The sequence below is a fragment of the Larus michahellis genome, chromosome 8 (assembly GCF_964199755.1).
Source record: "Larus michahellis chromosome 8, bLarMic1.1, whole genome shotgun sequence".
NCBI lineage: Eukaryota > Metazoa > Chordata > Aves > Charadriiformes > Laridae > Larus > Larus michahellis.
Genome location: NC_133903.1, coordinates 11,303,461 through 11,318,618, shown reverse-complemented (window position 1 = coordinate 11,318,618; position 15,158 = coordinate 11,303,461). Strand labels below are relative to the sequence as shown.

Genomic DNA, 15,158 nt, shown 5'->3' with positions numbered 1-15,158 from the left:
TGCTTTTTAATAAAGGTCACTGAAAACACAATCTACATAAGGTTAGATACAAAGGCATATATTTGAAATTTATATTTGATTACAAAAGGTCTTTGAAAGCTGAACAAGTTTGGAAGTTTCTAATTAGCTGTCAATGATCTTATAACATGTCATATTCAGTAAATGCATAATTAGAACGCCCCCTCATCTTTACACATAAATTACAGTATGCGTTAACAAAGAAACTCCCCGTGAGATATGCTTCAGATTGCAGAGCTGCACTCATCACATGCTTTTGACTTCACTCTCAGCAGCCATGTTTTCCACCTTCTGCTGGATTATACTGTTTAAGGGAAATTGAGAGCAAGAAAGCAAAATACTGCTTTGAGATACCAGATACACTACAGATAACCATACTTCTTCTGCTTAAGCTAGAGTGGATGATGAGTTTGGTTCACAGGCTTACAATACTTGTTCTGAAAGACAAAGAAGCCCCTACCTTCCAGCGTGCTCCACAGCTGAAGTGAGTTGATACAGCACGTTGATCATCTGGTTGGATTGTTAAATGTGAGACTGATCACTGTTCCTCTTGATTACTGTCACACAACACAAAGCGTTCTCTATCCTAACAGCAATGGAAATTTCTTTTGAAAATGTATGCACGTGGAAAAAAAGTTTTCATACTTATGTTCAACGCATGCATTTTTTTAAACATACCAGTGTCTGCTTTAAGACACAGAGAGCCTCTCCAACATTGCCATCTAGCACAACATATACCACAGACATCTCTATCAGCTATCACACTTCAAATGATCTTTGCAAAAAGGCCCAGCTGAAAGCCTCCACACTAGTATTGATTAAACTTGTCAATGAGCTACAAATTGCAAAAATCTTTACAAAGATATTTTCAACATTTGTCTCAAGAAAAGTAGATCTGATAATTCATCTCCAGCAGATAGCAATTTTCAGTAAACATTTCTTGTCCTTTCCATTCCAGGTGGTATAATACAACTAAAGAAAGCTGGATGATTGAGTGAGTTGTGGAACAAAAGCATTTGTTCAAAAGACTGAAACCCACAGTCAAAACGAGGCACAGATTTTAAAAGCAACAGGAAGCACTAACATTTCTCTGTTGCAGAGTACATCACAATCACACAGAGGAACTGTACAAGCTTTGTTCCTATTTGAGAAAACCTATTTTGCACCACAATTGTGGATGTAAGAATTTGTAGCCTGACGCATTTATTTTTGTGCCAATAGCCGATGTACTCTCAGTCTCACCGCAATTCCATCCAGCTGAAGGCTGAAGAGAGAAAATAAGGCAGCACCTCTGGAGCATAGTGTGTATATATGGTTTCAGAAAGGACAACAGAACAATTTGGCTGGTCCAGAATGTTTGCACAAAATTTTTTCAAGTTCTGTGTCTGCAGAGTATTTATCAAACATGCAAACATAGCACCCTCACTTTTGGTCCTCTATATCAGTTGCTTAGGGGAAGATTTTGGGAGTACCTATGGAAGAAGATGGTTTCCTATCTCAGGAAAAATGAGATTTGCCAAATATTTCTACAACGATTTTTAAAATTCCCATGACAAACACTTGATTTGTTTCATTCTGTTCCAGTAAATAACTGACCAGGTTTTCAAAGTCATCGCAGCACCAGCTATTCCTACCAGTTTTTGTGATTCCATCGCATTTAAGTGCTTCAGTCAATGCAGGACTCCTTGGGAAAAAGTCTCAGCAACCAATGATGATGTTACGCAACATGAAAAACTGTGCTACTGAATTACACATCCTAACATAGCTGCCAGCCTTGGCCACGCTTTAAAAGCTGCTGCAGGCTCAGTGCTCTACTGTACACACCAGGAGAGCTGCAGTGTCAGAATAATGCCTTTTAAGATGGTCAATAACTACAATAACCACGTTGTGCTACAGAGCAAAGGAACAGGAATGAAAGTGATAAACTGCAGCTTATTTTATTTGCTGATTACAGCTTGCTTAAATCCTACAATATAGTATCTGAAATTCTTTATGATTGGTTATTTTTACATTGCAAGGAGGGAGAGAAGAAAATGGAAGGTATGTGCCTTTCTGTGTATGAAAATGGCACTTCTGAAAGCAAATGCTGGCATAGAGACTTACATATTTCAATAATATTTACACATTTCTACTTTCAAATGCCCATCTCCAGACATTGTGGTTTTCATTTGAACAGAAAATGACCTGCAGTAATTTTGGCAACCATCCATTAGGATGAACCTAATCACTGCCCTCCCAATAGTTTTCTCCTTTGTATACACAAGAACTGCCAGTATATAGCGCTATCAGAACTGAATATGGAAAAAAGAGAAGCCTAAGGGATGCAATAGGACACATTAATCTGGAACTTCACTTCTAATCCAATTTAAAGACTGCTTATGATCAGAACTAAATTACAAAGTTCCTGTGAATTTTTACTACTTTGGATTCTGGAAAAATGAGGCTAGAATAATATTGCAAGGCCCTGTTCTGCTATTATCTCACCTATTTGAACTATTCTCAGTTTTAAATTATGACAATTTCTCTGGGCTTCTTGGACACTAAAATTGAACTGGATTGCATTATTTGTCATAACAATTATATGAAACATAGATTAAGGTGGCCAAATTGACTTGTTTCAGGCACACTAATAAATTTGTCAGATTCTACCTGCATATGCTAGATCATCATCTGACTAATTATGTTTCTACAATGTTCCTCATTAACTGTGAAACCTCTTTCATGACCATCAATGAACACCTTTTTTTTTCTAAAATACAAAACCAGTGTATGTTATTTTTAGAGTCATATAGAATAGTTTAGGTTGGAAGCGACCTTTAAGATCATCAGCTGTTAACCTAGCACTGCCAAGTTACCACTAAACCAGGTCTCTTAGCACTACATCTACACATCTTTTAAATACCTCCAGGTGGTTGCAAATACAGTAAGTAAGAGCATAACACTGTATGTTAAACTTTCTATGCAACGCATTAAATCCTGGTATCCTGTGGAGACATAATCACATTAGCGCTCTAAGCACATGTAATACTTACATTTATTGACATGTTGGAGAAAAAGAAGTAACCTTAGCTCATTGACATAATTTCATATTCATATGCCAACTACAGTACTATACCACACGGTGACTGGTTATACTGTCCTTCACGTTGGTATTCAGTAAAATATTCATATGCACACAAGTCTCAAGTAAGTAAAAAGTTTACGTCACTTCAGTTTGATGAATTTCATTAGAAACAAACAAAATAACCCCATCGTAAGATTTCAGGATCCAAGATGAGGACTCCTGTCCAAGATAAATAATGATAAAACTTCGATTCCAGACTCTGACAAGTCCTTCACTAAGCAAGGGGCTGTAAGGCACATAAACTACCAAGGAAAGGTTTTATCAAAACCCATCAGCAGGCTGAGCAGAAGTGCCCAGGATTGTGTCTTTCCATGGTCTAGGAGTAAGCGCTAATGAAGCAGATGAATGTCAATAATATGCTTTGTTAAATGGATACGCGACTGGGAAGACCCTGAAAAGGCTAAATTATCAAATGCATGAAAGCCAGCACAACCTACCACAATTACTGGGAACTGTATCAAGGAGTGTGGCCTGTGTCTGTCCTTTTTTGGACCTCCATGAACTGTTCTGATACATTAATGTGCAAGTACAGAAGTATTCTGGAGGCAACAGAACATTCCCTAGTATTATACTACTATATAACTAAATGCTGGTTCTTTATACTTGTGCATGCTGTTGTCTGCAAAAATAACAGAAATGTGATTTCACTTTGTTTCATACACACAGACATGCTTTGTTGATACATGAAGCATCAAAACAGAGAAAAATTTATTTTGAAAGGGAACTCTAGAGGTCATCTGTCCCAACCATGCTCAAAGCATGTAATTAAGCTGAAATAAGCACATAACCTCTTCTTCCCCAGCATAAAATTTTTATGAAAAATAAAATCTTATTTTGGCACCCTCTGATCACAGTTCCACTTACTGTTCTATTTTTGTTAAAGAAAATACAATGATATTAAAGAAGTCCCAATACCTACAACAACCTGGAATTTTACTCTGAAAATTACATTCCACTTGAAAATGGAGCTTTAAGTCCTTTGTAACAAATGGAGGCAAGGTTATTTTGTAAGACTCTAATTGTTAGCAAGTTATTTTTATTCATATCATTAAAACCTGTCTTTCTTATTTGTTCAAAGAGATGTCAGTTTGATCTACTGATCATAGCTTTTGTATATCCATGGTTTTCAACTTTTAGAATGCATGAATCCATGCATTAAAAAAAAAAGATGTGGTTTTGTATTTCATCTCCTAGAGGCCTAATATTGCAGACATACAAAATGTTGGCTGCCAAATCTTTTTGTCAAGATGAGGGTTTTGGAAAAAGCCATTTATATCCATTAAGTCACTACAGCTACAACCAGATTCCGTTGAGTGTATACCTTAAGCAAACCTTAAGAAATTCTGACTTGCTTTCCTCTCTAATAAATTTGTAAGAAAAAAAAACATACGCGCAAAAAGAGAAATGAAAGACCCCTGGGTTTGGGGGGTTTTCTTATTTTCTTATATATTTCTTTGCATATAAACTACTAAGTCATGGAGAAGTAAGTCACGGGAAAATGGCATTATTCTACAGTGTGTCTGCCCATATGTACAGTACTACTAAAACTCACTAGTATCAACGCAATTTATACTGAGATTCCAAGAACTTGCTCCTTGACACACACTTCCCAGGTGCAAAACAGAAGAAACATGACTTTTTGGAAAACGTTTGAATGCTGTAATCTAGATAAAGAAACAACATTAGGCTAAGTACATTACCAAGGTGTAGGTTATAAAAAGCAAAGAAATACACCAATTGGTTTAGTGCCGGCCATTGCTAACATACACATGTCAAGACCTGTTCTTTTCGGGGAGTTTCCTTAACATGTTTCTTTGTAATAAATCAGTAAGACTCTCAGCTTTTATTTTTTAAAGTTTCTGATCCTGATATTGGCTGAAAATAACCTAAAATAACCTAAAAAGATCATCTGTCTGCAGCACATTTAGTTCATATCCCCCAAAAATAAAGAAAAAAACCACAAAGAACATTCTTTAAAATTTTGAGTTGATGATGATTTCGGGGACCTGAGTCATTTTTACACATATGGGTTTGTCAATGACAAGAAATTTGCTTGCAAACATTCAGGCACACCATGTCAAATTTAATAGCAGCAGGAAGGATATTCTCATGCTCAATAATTTTCTAGTTCAATAAACATTTCTCACCTGCTGTCAAGGCATATCATACACTTACTCTCTTTAGATACTACTAATTGTATTTTTGGACTTCCTTCTACTTCTTATTTCTGAAATCCGGCATGATGGACAAACACTCCATAGCTGTTTTACTCAAGTCTTAACTCCAGAGATACTTTCAAGATGCTCTTGTGGTACTAACAGGTTTCCCTTGGAAAATAAGCATCAACTGAATATTGGTTAAGATTTCTTCTGCCTAATTAAACTTAGTAACCTGAGATGTTTACTGAGAGGAATACATTCCTCATTAATCATGCAGTGCTATACATACATCAAAAAAGTTTCTTTTGCCATGTCGAGCTCAGCTTACTTCTAACGTGGTACTTGTGCTATGTCTGTTCTTAGAAGCTGTGCACTCAGAAGTCAAGGAGCATGAGGTATTTATTCAAATGAAGTATAATTAATATAGGATTACTACAGCAACAAAAATTAGATGCTGTGCAAACATACGGAGTTAAAAAATAAAAAAGCTATAGCACTGACAGCAGTACCGACTTGATGTACAAGTACTAACATACATAAAATTCCAAAACGTATATAAAAACTTTTTACTGAGCTAGATCACAAATATATTAGTTCATAGTACTACATTTCAAAAGCCTTAATTTTTTATCATCCCATTAAAGATAAAATATGTGGCCCAATATAAAATTTGAGATTGTTACTTTTAGATCTGAATTTCACTCTTTCCTATCTTTTCCATTTTATTCTGCTTCATTAACAATGATCCTAAAGCCAATGCTGCATTTTACTACCAGGAATTCAAACAGAGCAAACTAGAAATCTTAAGAGTAATCTCAAATATATATCCTTCTTGTCTTCCTTCTGCTATCCTCATTAAAGTCTTGTAACACTCAATAAACTATTTCTAAGGTAATATATTCCTTAATGCTTTCCCAGCTAAATTCTTGCCTCAGGTTGTAAACAAAGAGCTGTGGTCCATATATGCATTAATACAGTTCAACAATGCTTCCTAGTGCCTGCTTGCACACACTCGCACAGTACTGCATAGATTTCACTCTGCGTTGGCAAAGGCCCATGTCTACCTGTTCAGATCTGTGTTTGTTTTCTGGCATTTATTAGTCATAGTGAATGCTGCATATTTCACATAATAAAAGCATTTTTAAATTTTATGTAGAATAAATACATTACTCCAAGTTAAAAAACTTCTGGTAAACAACAGGGAAAAGTCCTGAATTTTATTAGAACATAACATATTTCACGATTTCATTATTTTAGATTTTTCTTTTCAGTTATAAGTGAGAACTTATTTTAGCGAATTTACATAGTGATATTCAGTGCTAACCAAAAACTTATCTGTCTGGAGAGTACACGCACATACAGACACATGAAGGCTCTTGTAAATAACAGCATTGTTTTCAAGAGTGTCAGATTAGGATGATGGTCCTGAAAATGAGTATGAAGATCACATGAGGTATGTATGTATGTTTTGGAGCTCCTACTGCTACTAAGTACCAATAACGATCACTGTAAGACAGTGATGGCATTATAGGTTAGACTGCAATATGAATATTACGATAATAATAGAGCAGTGTTTCTCTCAAAACAAAAAGCTTGAAAAGAGTTGCCTTTACTTTTTCCACACCACATGGATAACATGACAATGTGGTGTGTAGTACTGTGGGTAGGGAGACGTCATATTGGTTCTGGTCTTCGAAAATTACTTCACTACAAATGGGTGACCAAAGCATCCATGTCCTTTGGTAGGCCTCTCCCAGCAACATAAATATCCATACTGGGAATTCTTGAAATCTGAAGCAAACCTATCATTGCAGTTCTTGCTCCATTTGCCACATGCAAATTTCAACTCACATCAGAAAAATCTCAGTTGTGGCATATTTATTACTTTTTCCTCTTCTCTCTGTCCTGTATTTCACTAGATTTCTTTTTAAGTCAATGCCCTTGCCATGGGCAATGCAAGTCCAGTGCCATTACAAAATAATTGCAAGCCAAGGACTTCTGTCTTCTTAAACAATCTTATCACTTACTTAAGACCACCTGCAGGGGACAACTGTCAGAATCAGGTTTAATAATTTACAGTACACCAGATTCTGATGACCATATGATATTGATGTTAAATCTCATTTCAGCTGCACTAGAGTGCTATCAGTGTGCTTCATATGTCTTCATACTTTCTGGATATAGAAAGTACTTTTTTTTAAGATTATATTGGGTTGATGCTGACTTTATTTTACACTCCTAGATAATTCCATTTCAACAATAGAAACGATTAACATCTGGAATACATACGCATCAAAAGTTTGTGTGGTTATCTTAGCAAATAATAGATTGGAAGAAGGATAGTCTACACACATTTTATGGATTGAATTCATTGAATGCTTCCGTATTTCATCCATGTATGGCTTTGGATACTGTTTTCTAATGCAAAAAACACCGAGTAGAAATGGAGTCAAAAAACATAATTTGTGTTATGGCTGGAACTATCAAATCTGGAGGGAATTCTTTGAGGATGCTTCCCTGGAATAAGCTATTTGAAAATGCAGCATTTGGGAAGGCATCAAACCAGCAATTGTCACAGCAATAAGATTCTACATAAGGCATCAGCCAGAAAACATCCCTTGTCAGTTATAACATTAGTTTATTCACAGTCCTGCTCTTCATTGGCATAATATAATAAATATGCAAATTTAGTAGTTGTTAATGACAGCAGTTATTTCCCACTTTTGCTTTAAAACCCAATGGGTAAGAGTTACTGCTGTATATGTATCTGTTGTTTAGCAGGCACATAAGACCCACCAGAAGATTACAAATATTCTGATTTTCCTGAACTTCATCTGGTTATGATTTTTTTTCTTATAAATGAGCACCAGATCAGTGTCATGGAATTCTTAACATAAGCACAGCAACAGCAGCAAAAATCAGGATCTACTTCTCTTCTGCAGGACTCCCCGAGGAACTATATCTGATGACTCAGACACTTTACTACTTGTTTACAGTGTTTGTATGCACGGAGCTGTGGGAAATGATAAAAGCTGGTACCTGGGGGTAAAGGAAGAAGAAAATAGAAAGATGACTGATCAAAGCAAGTGTTTCTGCTGGCCTGATTATAAAAGGAACAGAAACAAAAAAAGTTCTATGTCACTTCCAACAACACTTATCAAGAGTGACTGGCTGAATGTTCATCATATGGTAAAGCTGTTTGCCCAAAGAATAGGCACTAGACTGCACCACCTTTCACACATATGCTCCTAGGTCAAATCCCATTCACTCCATCTGCAGCAGTGAAAACTTATCATCGAATTAACAGATGCAGGTGGTCCCTTTCCACCTCAAAGGAGAAAAATGTCAATGTGAAGTCTGCAGGTAATGGGAAGATCAGAATAGAATGATTCTGTCCCTACCCTCACACCGAGGCAGAGCTCACTTGGTTGTTATAGGCATACCCTGCTACACGTCAAAGATGCTTTACAGAAATAAAAAGTTAAGAGATTCAATGAACATTGAAGCCATTTTCCCTGTAAGAATTCATGTAGCAGAGGGGGACTGCATGCAGATGCTTAAGAAAAACAAAAGGGCAGTACAGTGCAGCAGAAGATTCTCCCGTTCAAATCCCATACAACTGCCACAAGAAACGAGATCTCAATGGCACAAATGGAAAACAAAGACTACAGGGATGCTACTGCACAGTCACCCAACAAGATCCTCTGTGCATTTTCACTACCATTGGTGTTGTTATCAACAACAGAACTCCCAAGGAATGGACAGAGAAATGACAAAAAGTAGAATGTTATTGTCTCTCTTCCTCACTGCAAGGTTTCATTATCCCCAGGTGGTGGATCTACACAACCAAATTTATTTAGCATACTCACCAGTAAGCATGTACTGGAGTTGCATAAGAGAGATGTATCTTGCAGGAATATTTTCCCAGTACACATCGCCACAAAAATGTTACAAGATGCAAAGTCAAAGGTCTATCACAGGCAGTAAGCAGTTTGGAAAGTTTAAGACATGAAACACAATCCTCACAGGATAACCAGACCTACTCAGATTTCCGTACAGCTAACAAGCCCTGGGGAAAAGCCTATCAAAAAGTAATTCTTGTAAGATTTATTTTTTTTAACTGAAAGGAAATTCCTTGAGGGAGACACTTAATTTTTGTTACTTCATCTTAAAACGAATTTGTAAAAGAACATGAATTTTCTTGAGGACGAGATTCTTTCTTTAAAACCAGGAAACCCCAAGTAAGACTTATATAAACTTGCAAAGCATTTAAAGAATATGGAAATAATTTTAAGAACACGTCAAGAGTGTCCTTGACCCTACACTGTTCTGAGAACAGCAGGAACTATGAGACAGTTGTCTTGTAGCATTAAACATATCAACAGTTTGTTGTTGCTAATGGGTATGTGACATGGATGAAAACATTTTGCAGTATAACTGCTACACAGATGAATAAGCAAATCCAATTTGATATCTTAGTAGACGACAGTACAAAGCAAGACAGTCCATTTTTGTCATAAATCACAGAATCACAGAAACTTCAGAGTTGGAAGGGACCTCTAGAGATCATCTAGTCCAACTCCCCTGCTAAAGCAGGATTGCCTAGAGCACGTTACTCAGGACTGCATCCAGGCGAGTCTTGAAAATCTCCAGAGAAGGGGACTCCACAACCTCCCTGGGCAGCCTGTTCCAGTGCTCTGTCACCCTCACTGTAAAGAAGTTTTTCCGTGTATTTGAACGGAACTTCCTATGTTCTAACTTGTGCCCATTGCCCCTCGTCCTGTCACTGGGAACCAATGAAAAGAGTCTGGCACCACCCTCCTTCAACCCACCCTTTAGATACTTGTATGCCATAATAAGGTCTCCCCTCAGCCTTCTCTTCTCCAGGCTAAAGAGTCACAGCTCTCTCAGCCTTTCCTCATAAGGGAGATGCTCCAGTCCCTCAGTCATCTTAGTTGCCCTACGCTGGACCCGCTCCAGTAGTTCCCTGTCCCTCTTGAACTGGGGAGCCCAAAACTGGATGCAGTATTCCAGTTGTGGCCTCACCAGTGCAGAGTAGAGGGGGAGAATGACCTCCTTCGACCTACTGGCCACACTCTTCCCTACACAGCCCAGGATTCCATTGGCCTTTTTGGCAATAAAGGAAGCTTATGACAAAAAGGAGGCTTATTTCTTTTCATCCCTAGTATGCAATCTCCAAAAACACCACTCAGCTGACTACAACTTTGAATTAATAACGAGAAATAGCTGTTTCAATAAAATGTTTATATCAAACCGTAAATCTATTTTCCTTTTTTCTTAAATGTCTTAATACTAATTATGACATAGATGCAATATTTGCATTCCTTTTGGGGCTGTACACTTACTGTTTATATGCAAATATGAAATAAAAGATTAGAGGAGTCACAAAGCTTACTCTTAATTTGAATCCAGCACGTGTCATAAAAAGCAAGGCAGCTGGAAAGGCAAAGGAATATGAGGTAATAGAGATTTACATTCTACAATACATTCAAACAGACAAGAAGGGGATTAGATGTACATTTGGGAAATCTGGGTATTTTCTTTTCTTCCCTTTTTCCTTCCACCTCCCCAGAAGCCAGAGTTTGCATCACATATTCTCCCTTTGCAATTTTGTTTGCGATTTCCAGTTTAATATTTAGTTTGCTATTTACTGTTGAAAAACAAGCAAACAGAGGTAGTGGCAAACCTGCTACCTTTCACAATTCATAGTTTAGAACATCTAATATTTGGAAGTGTGTACACGTGTTTAAAAAAACAAAAAACCCTATAAAGACCTGAACTTCTTTTATAAGAAATAATATGTGAATATTTCTGTTCTGCAGCTTTATGATCAAATAATCTATCTAAACAAGGTGTCCATTAGCAACTGTGTCAGAATTAAATCAGTATTAGCTATTCCAGAACTGCTTGGAAAATATTCCTAGTGTAATGACCAAAGCAACAAAGCACTGCAGAAACAGTACATCAAAGCTCTATGGAAGAGACAGTGAAGAGGAAGGAGAATCACATCTCTGCCACAACTTACTACAGCAAGAAGGAAAAGTCTAAGAAATGTGGTGTCCAAAGGCTAACAACAGACATACTTGTGAAATCTCACTCACACTGAGGACAAACACATGGAAGATACACCCTACAAGAGGATGAAAGTCTAGAGACTTCTTCAGTAAGAATCACCTCAATAACTGCAAAAGCTAAAGAACCTGGAAAAAATACCAAATTTATACAATTCCTCGTCTCCATGGTCTGTTTATACCTTTTTTTCTGATAGCAACAGACAAGGGACAGCATGTCTACTTCTGTTTATGTCCTATCTTTTTAAAATTCATGCTAGGTAACTTCAGAATCAATCTGAAAAGTCACTCTGAAGGTATGAAATAATACAAATCTTGGACCCGGGCAATGATCCTGAATAGTGCTGTCGACTCAACAACTTGGGAAACATCCATGAAGAGGCTATGCTGCCTGTCCCAAATGTTTTACAGCTCTGGTCTCCTTCCTTTCTATTGCAGCCAAAAGATCAAGTTGGGTCCTCTCACGAGGAAAAGAAAATAAAGCTTCATTTTCAAACACTAAAGAAACCTTGCCAAGCTCCCAGAGAAATAGAAAAGTGGATTTTCTATGTATAGAAAGTGTGGAAATAAGAGATGGAGCTGTGCCTTCTGCAGAGGAGTCATCCCAGTGCCTCTAATTTAGTGGTACAGAAATAAAACCAGAGGGGAAATTTACCCTTTTCATGATCTTCATAGGAAGGGCACAACCTTTATCTTCACACAGGAGAGTAAGGAAGAAAAAAACCCATACAGTCCTGGGTTACTGTGATGGCGGAGAGAGGACACAGCACTTTAAAGGTAGTGTTGATGTACCCAATAATTGCCCATGATAAATGTATGCAGAACGCAATGATTAATGCTTGAATCCCTGAATTTCCCTATACCTAACCTTCAAGAAACACGCACAGATCTACCCTCCTTCTTCTGTATAACCTTTACATCCTCTGCTTTCATCAAGCTCATTCATTACCCAAGAGCTTGGCAAAGATTCCTGGTTCTGCTAAAGAAAGCCATCACACACACACACATTCAACACAAGCTAGCTCACAGACTATTTTTTCCAAGCCCTCACAGCTCTGTGAAAGTCAGGAATGCAAACACCTACACTTCACAAGAGGCATAGCTATAATGATCCAAAACACTCACAACCAATGTGTACAAATACATCCCATCAATACTCAATGAGAAAATATGGCCTGTGACTGCCTCTGCTCCCTGAATCATAACGGATGAATTATCCTCCCACATCTAAAAGCAACAGAGACTAATATTGTGCACACTGTATCTTTTTTAATGCAATATTTAGTTTTGTGTGAGAGCTATCTCCCTTATCTGACTTTTATGCATGCTCACCACACTTTTTTCTTAACTAAACCAGCCATAGTTATCTTGCTGGTTTGCAGTATGCCACTCACTAATTAGCCCAGGAATGGAGGATTCTTGTTTGTTTTGGTGTGGTTTGTTTTTTTTTAAATCACCACTATTACCAGACACCAGGAATCTGAACCACACGTGATCTTCTTGCTCCACAGCTATTATGCTGCAGATCACCAGAAAAAAACAAGCTATGAAAGATGTTCTAGGCCATTTTACTGCAGACACTAGAGAGTCTTGTTCTCTGACATGTTTTGAGAACTAATTAACTCCTCATACTCTGAACAAAGATTATTTTTCATTCACTTCACATTCAGAGGAATTCTGTATTCCTTTTTCAAAGGCAGAAGCTGTCCAAAACCCTTCACAATGAAAGAAGGTCAGGGTCAGACTTCTCCCAGTATTTCTCCTATAGAATTTTACAGACCAAGCATACATTTACCTGGATCTGATGTATATTTCACTTGCCCTAATAAAGAAACAGGTATACAAAAAATGACAACAGGGGGAAAAATGGCTTCCAGGGCTGGGTAAAAAATGATGTGCTTACATAGTCATATAATTTCTTATTACCAGTAGTAGTTCCCTTGCGTATGACTGAGAAGCTAGAGACTTGGCTTATTTGTAGCCTTTTCCACTTATAACTTCCAAGTGACAGTGTCATCAGTCCACTGAGTCACAGACACTGTAAATAATGCAGGTTTCGCATGATAGGTTGTCATTCCTTTCAGAAATTCTGCTTTGTCAACATCTTCCATAATACATTACAATACTTGATGTAAACCCTGAATAAAAATACACCATCACAGTTTAGGAATAACAATATGCTCTATTTTTGACATCTTAATGGCAACAGGTTTTAGTGGTTAGAGTGAAGAGTTAGGAAATGGTATTCATAAATTCTGTTCCTTGCCCTGCCAATAACTGCCTTTTTATTCACAGTGATAGTGGGCTTCTTTTGTAATGCTGATCCACATCACATTAACGCAACTGAAACACAGAGACCATACTCTTACTGCAGTCCCATCTGTCATACCAGGAAAGTTATTCATATCTGTTTGTCTTTATTCTGTGAAAAGTTAAGGACAATTGTATTTACCAGCTTGATGGGGTGCTATACAATTAAGCGAAACCATATGTGATCTGTAGCTTGCAAGCAGGTAGATGCAATTGGCTGAAGAATTATGAGGGGCCATTACCTAAACTTGTATTAAAAATGATAACTGAACTGAATCCGGTCCCATACCACAAATCAGGTACTTTCTGAGGCCTGGAAACTTCAGATATATGGTTGCAAACTTCATTTCAGATTAATTTGGCAGGTGAGTGCTGTTGAAGTAAAGTACCAGGGGAGAAACAAATTCATTTAAAGGAGCATCCAGTCTATAAAATGGGCTGGACAGAAAGAAAAAAGACAAAGGTTTCTAGCTTCATTTTAAAGAGCCAAAGGTTTGTATGGTTTCCAAGCTTTTTCAGGGTTTCCATCAATAGCACAAACACGTATTTAGACATGAGTAGTGACCATAAGTTTCAAAAACTAATTATGAAGTTCATTCCAGTATTCTGATACAGACTTTTGTATAAAGAAGTGAACCCTTTGCAAATGAGCTACTGACATTAACAGTGAAAGCAGAGAACTCACCCCAACTTCAGTACAACGAGTAACTTTGTTGATCTTCCTGTGGTGGTGAAAACTGCAGGTTTCCTCCAGAACGTTTTGCCTCACTAATTCTCGCATTAAAAGTCACAGGATTTCTCTTTTATGAGTAACTATACTACTTCCCTCAGTGACAAGTGTTGCAAACTGAGTAAATACTAGAAAAAAAAAGAAAAAAAAAGTTAAATTTTAACACCTCCTCCTCTATTAATTGACGAGTTCCTCCCTCGTTTAGTTTGCAAAGGAATAACAAAAGAAGCAAGGCAGCCATAAGGGAAATGCTGTAAAGGGCTTAGCAGTAAAGAGCCTCATGGCATTTGCCATTGAACAGACAGGCATTAAACATCTGGTGCCTTTTTCCGAAGCCAAACAGCTGTCCAGCCTGGCCAACGGCAGCCTGCTGGGGACAGGACATGCCACGCACTCACCAGCATCAGTTCACTGCTCCCCAAAATGCCTCTTCCCATGTACAGCTGTATATCCCAGGGTGGGGTCACCCTAGGGCAACACAAGAGTTAGGTCTAAAAGCTCTGTTTTAAAAAATAAATTCATACTAACTTCCTCCAGGGCAGAACGCTGAGGGGAAGGAGGGCAGGGCCGGCAGCAGGCAGGGGCGACGGCGGCGCTGTGGCCCCAGGGCCGGGCTGAGCCCTCAGCGCCGCCCGCAGACGGTTCTAGAAACTGCCGTCCGACAGGCCCGGGGGGTTCGGGTACCGCCGGCCGGCAGCGGGAAACACCGACTGGCGAGAGAAAAC

General features: G+C 38.0%; 1 long non-coding RNA gene across 1 annotated transcript; it reads right to left on the bottom strand.

Annotated features, from left to right (window-relative positions):
* Window positions 1-208: 208 nt before the first annotated feature.
* On the bottom strand, window positions 209-14,695 carry LOC141748081 (uncharacterized). The gene is made up of 3 exons (XR_012588900.1): window positions 14,389-14,695; window positions 479-604; window positions 209-322 (listed from the first exon to the last, which is right to left on the bottom strand). It is a non-coding gene; the product is annotated as an uncharacterized LOC141748081 (long non-coding RNA).
* Window positions 14,696-15,158: the final 463 nt, after the last annotated feature.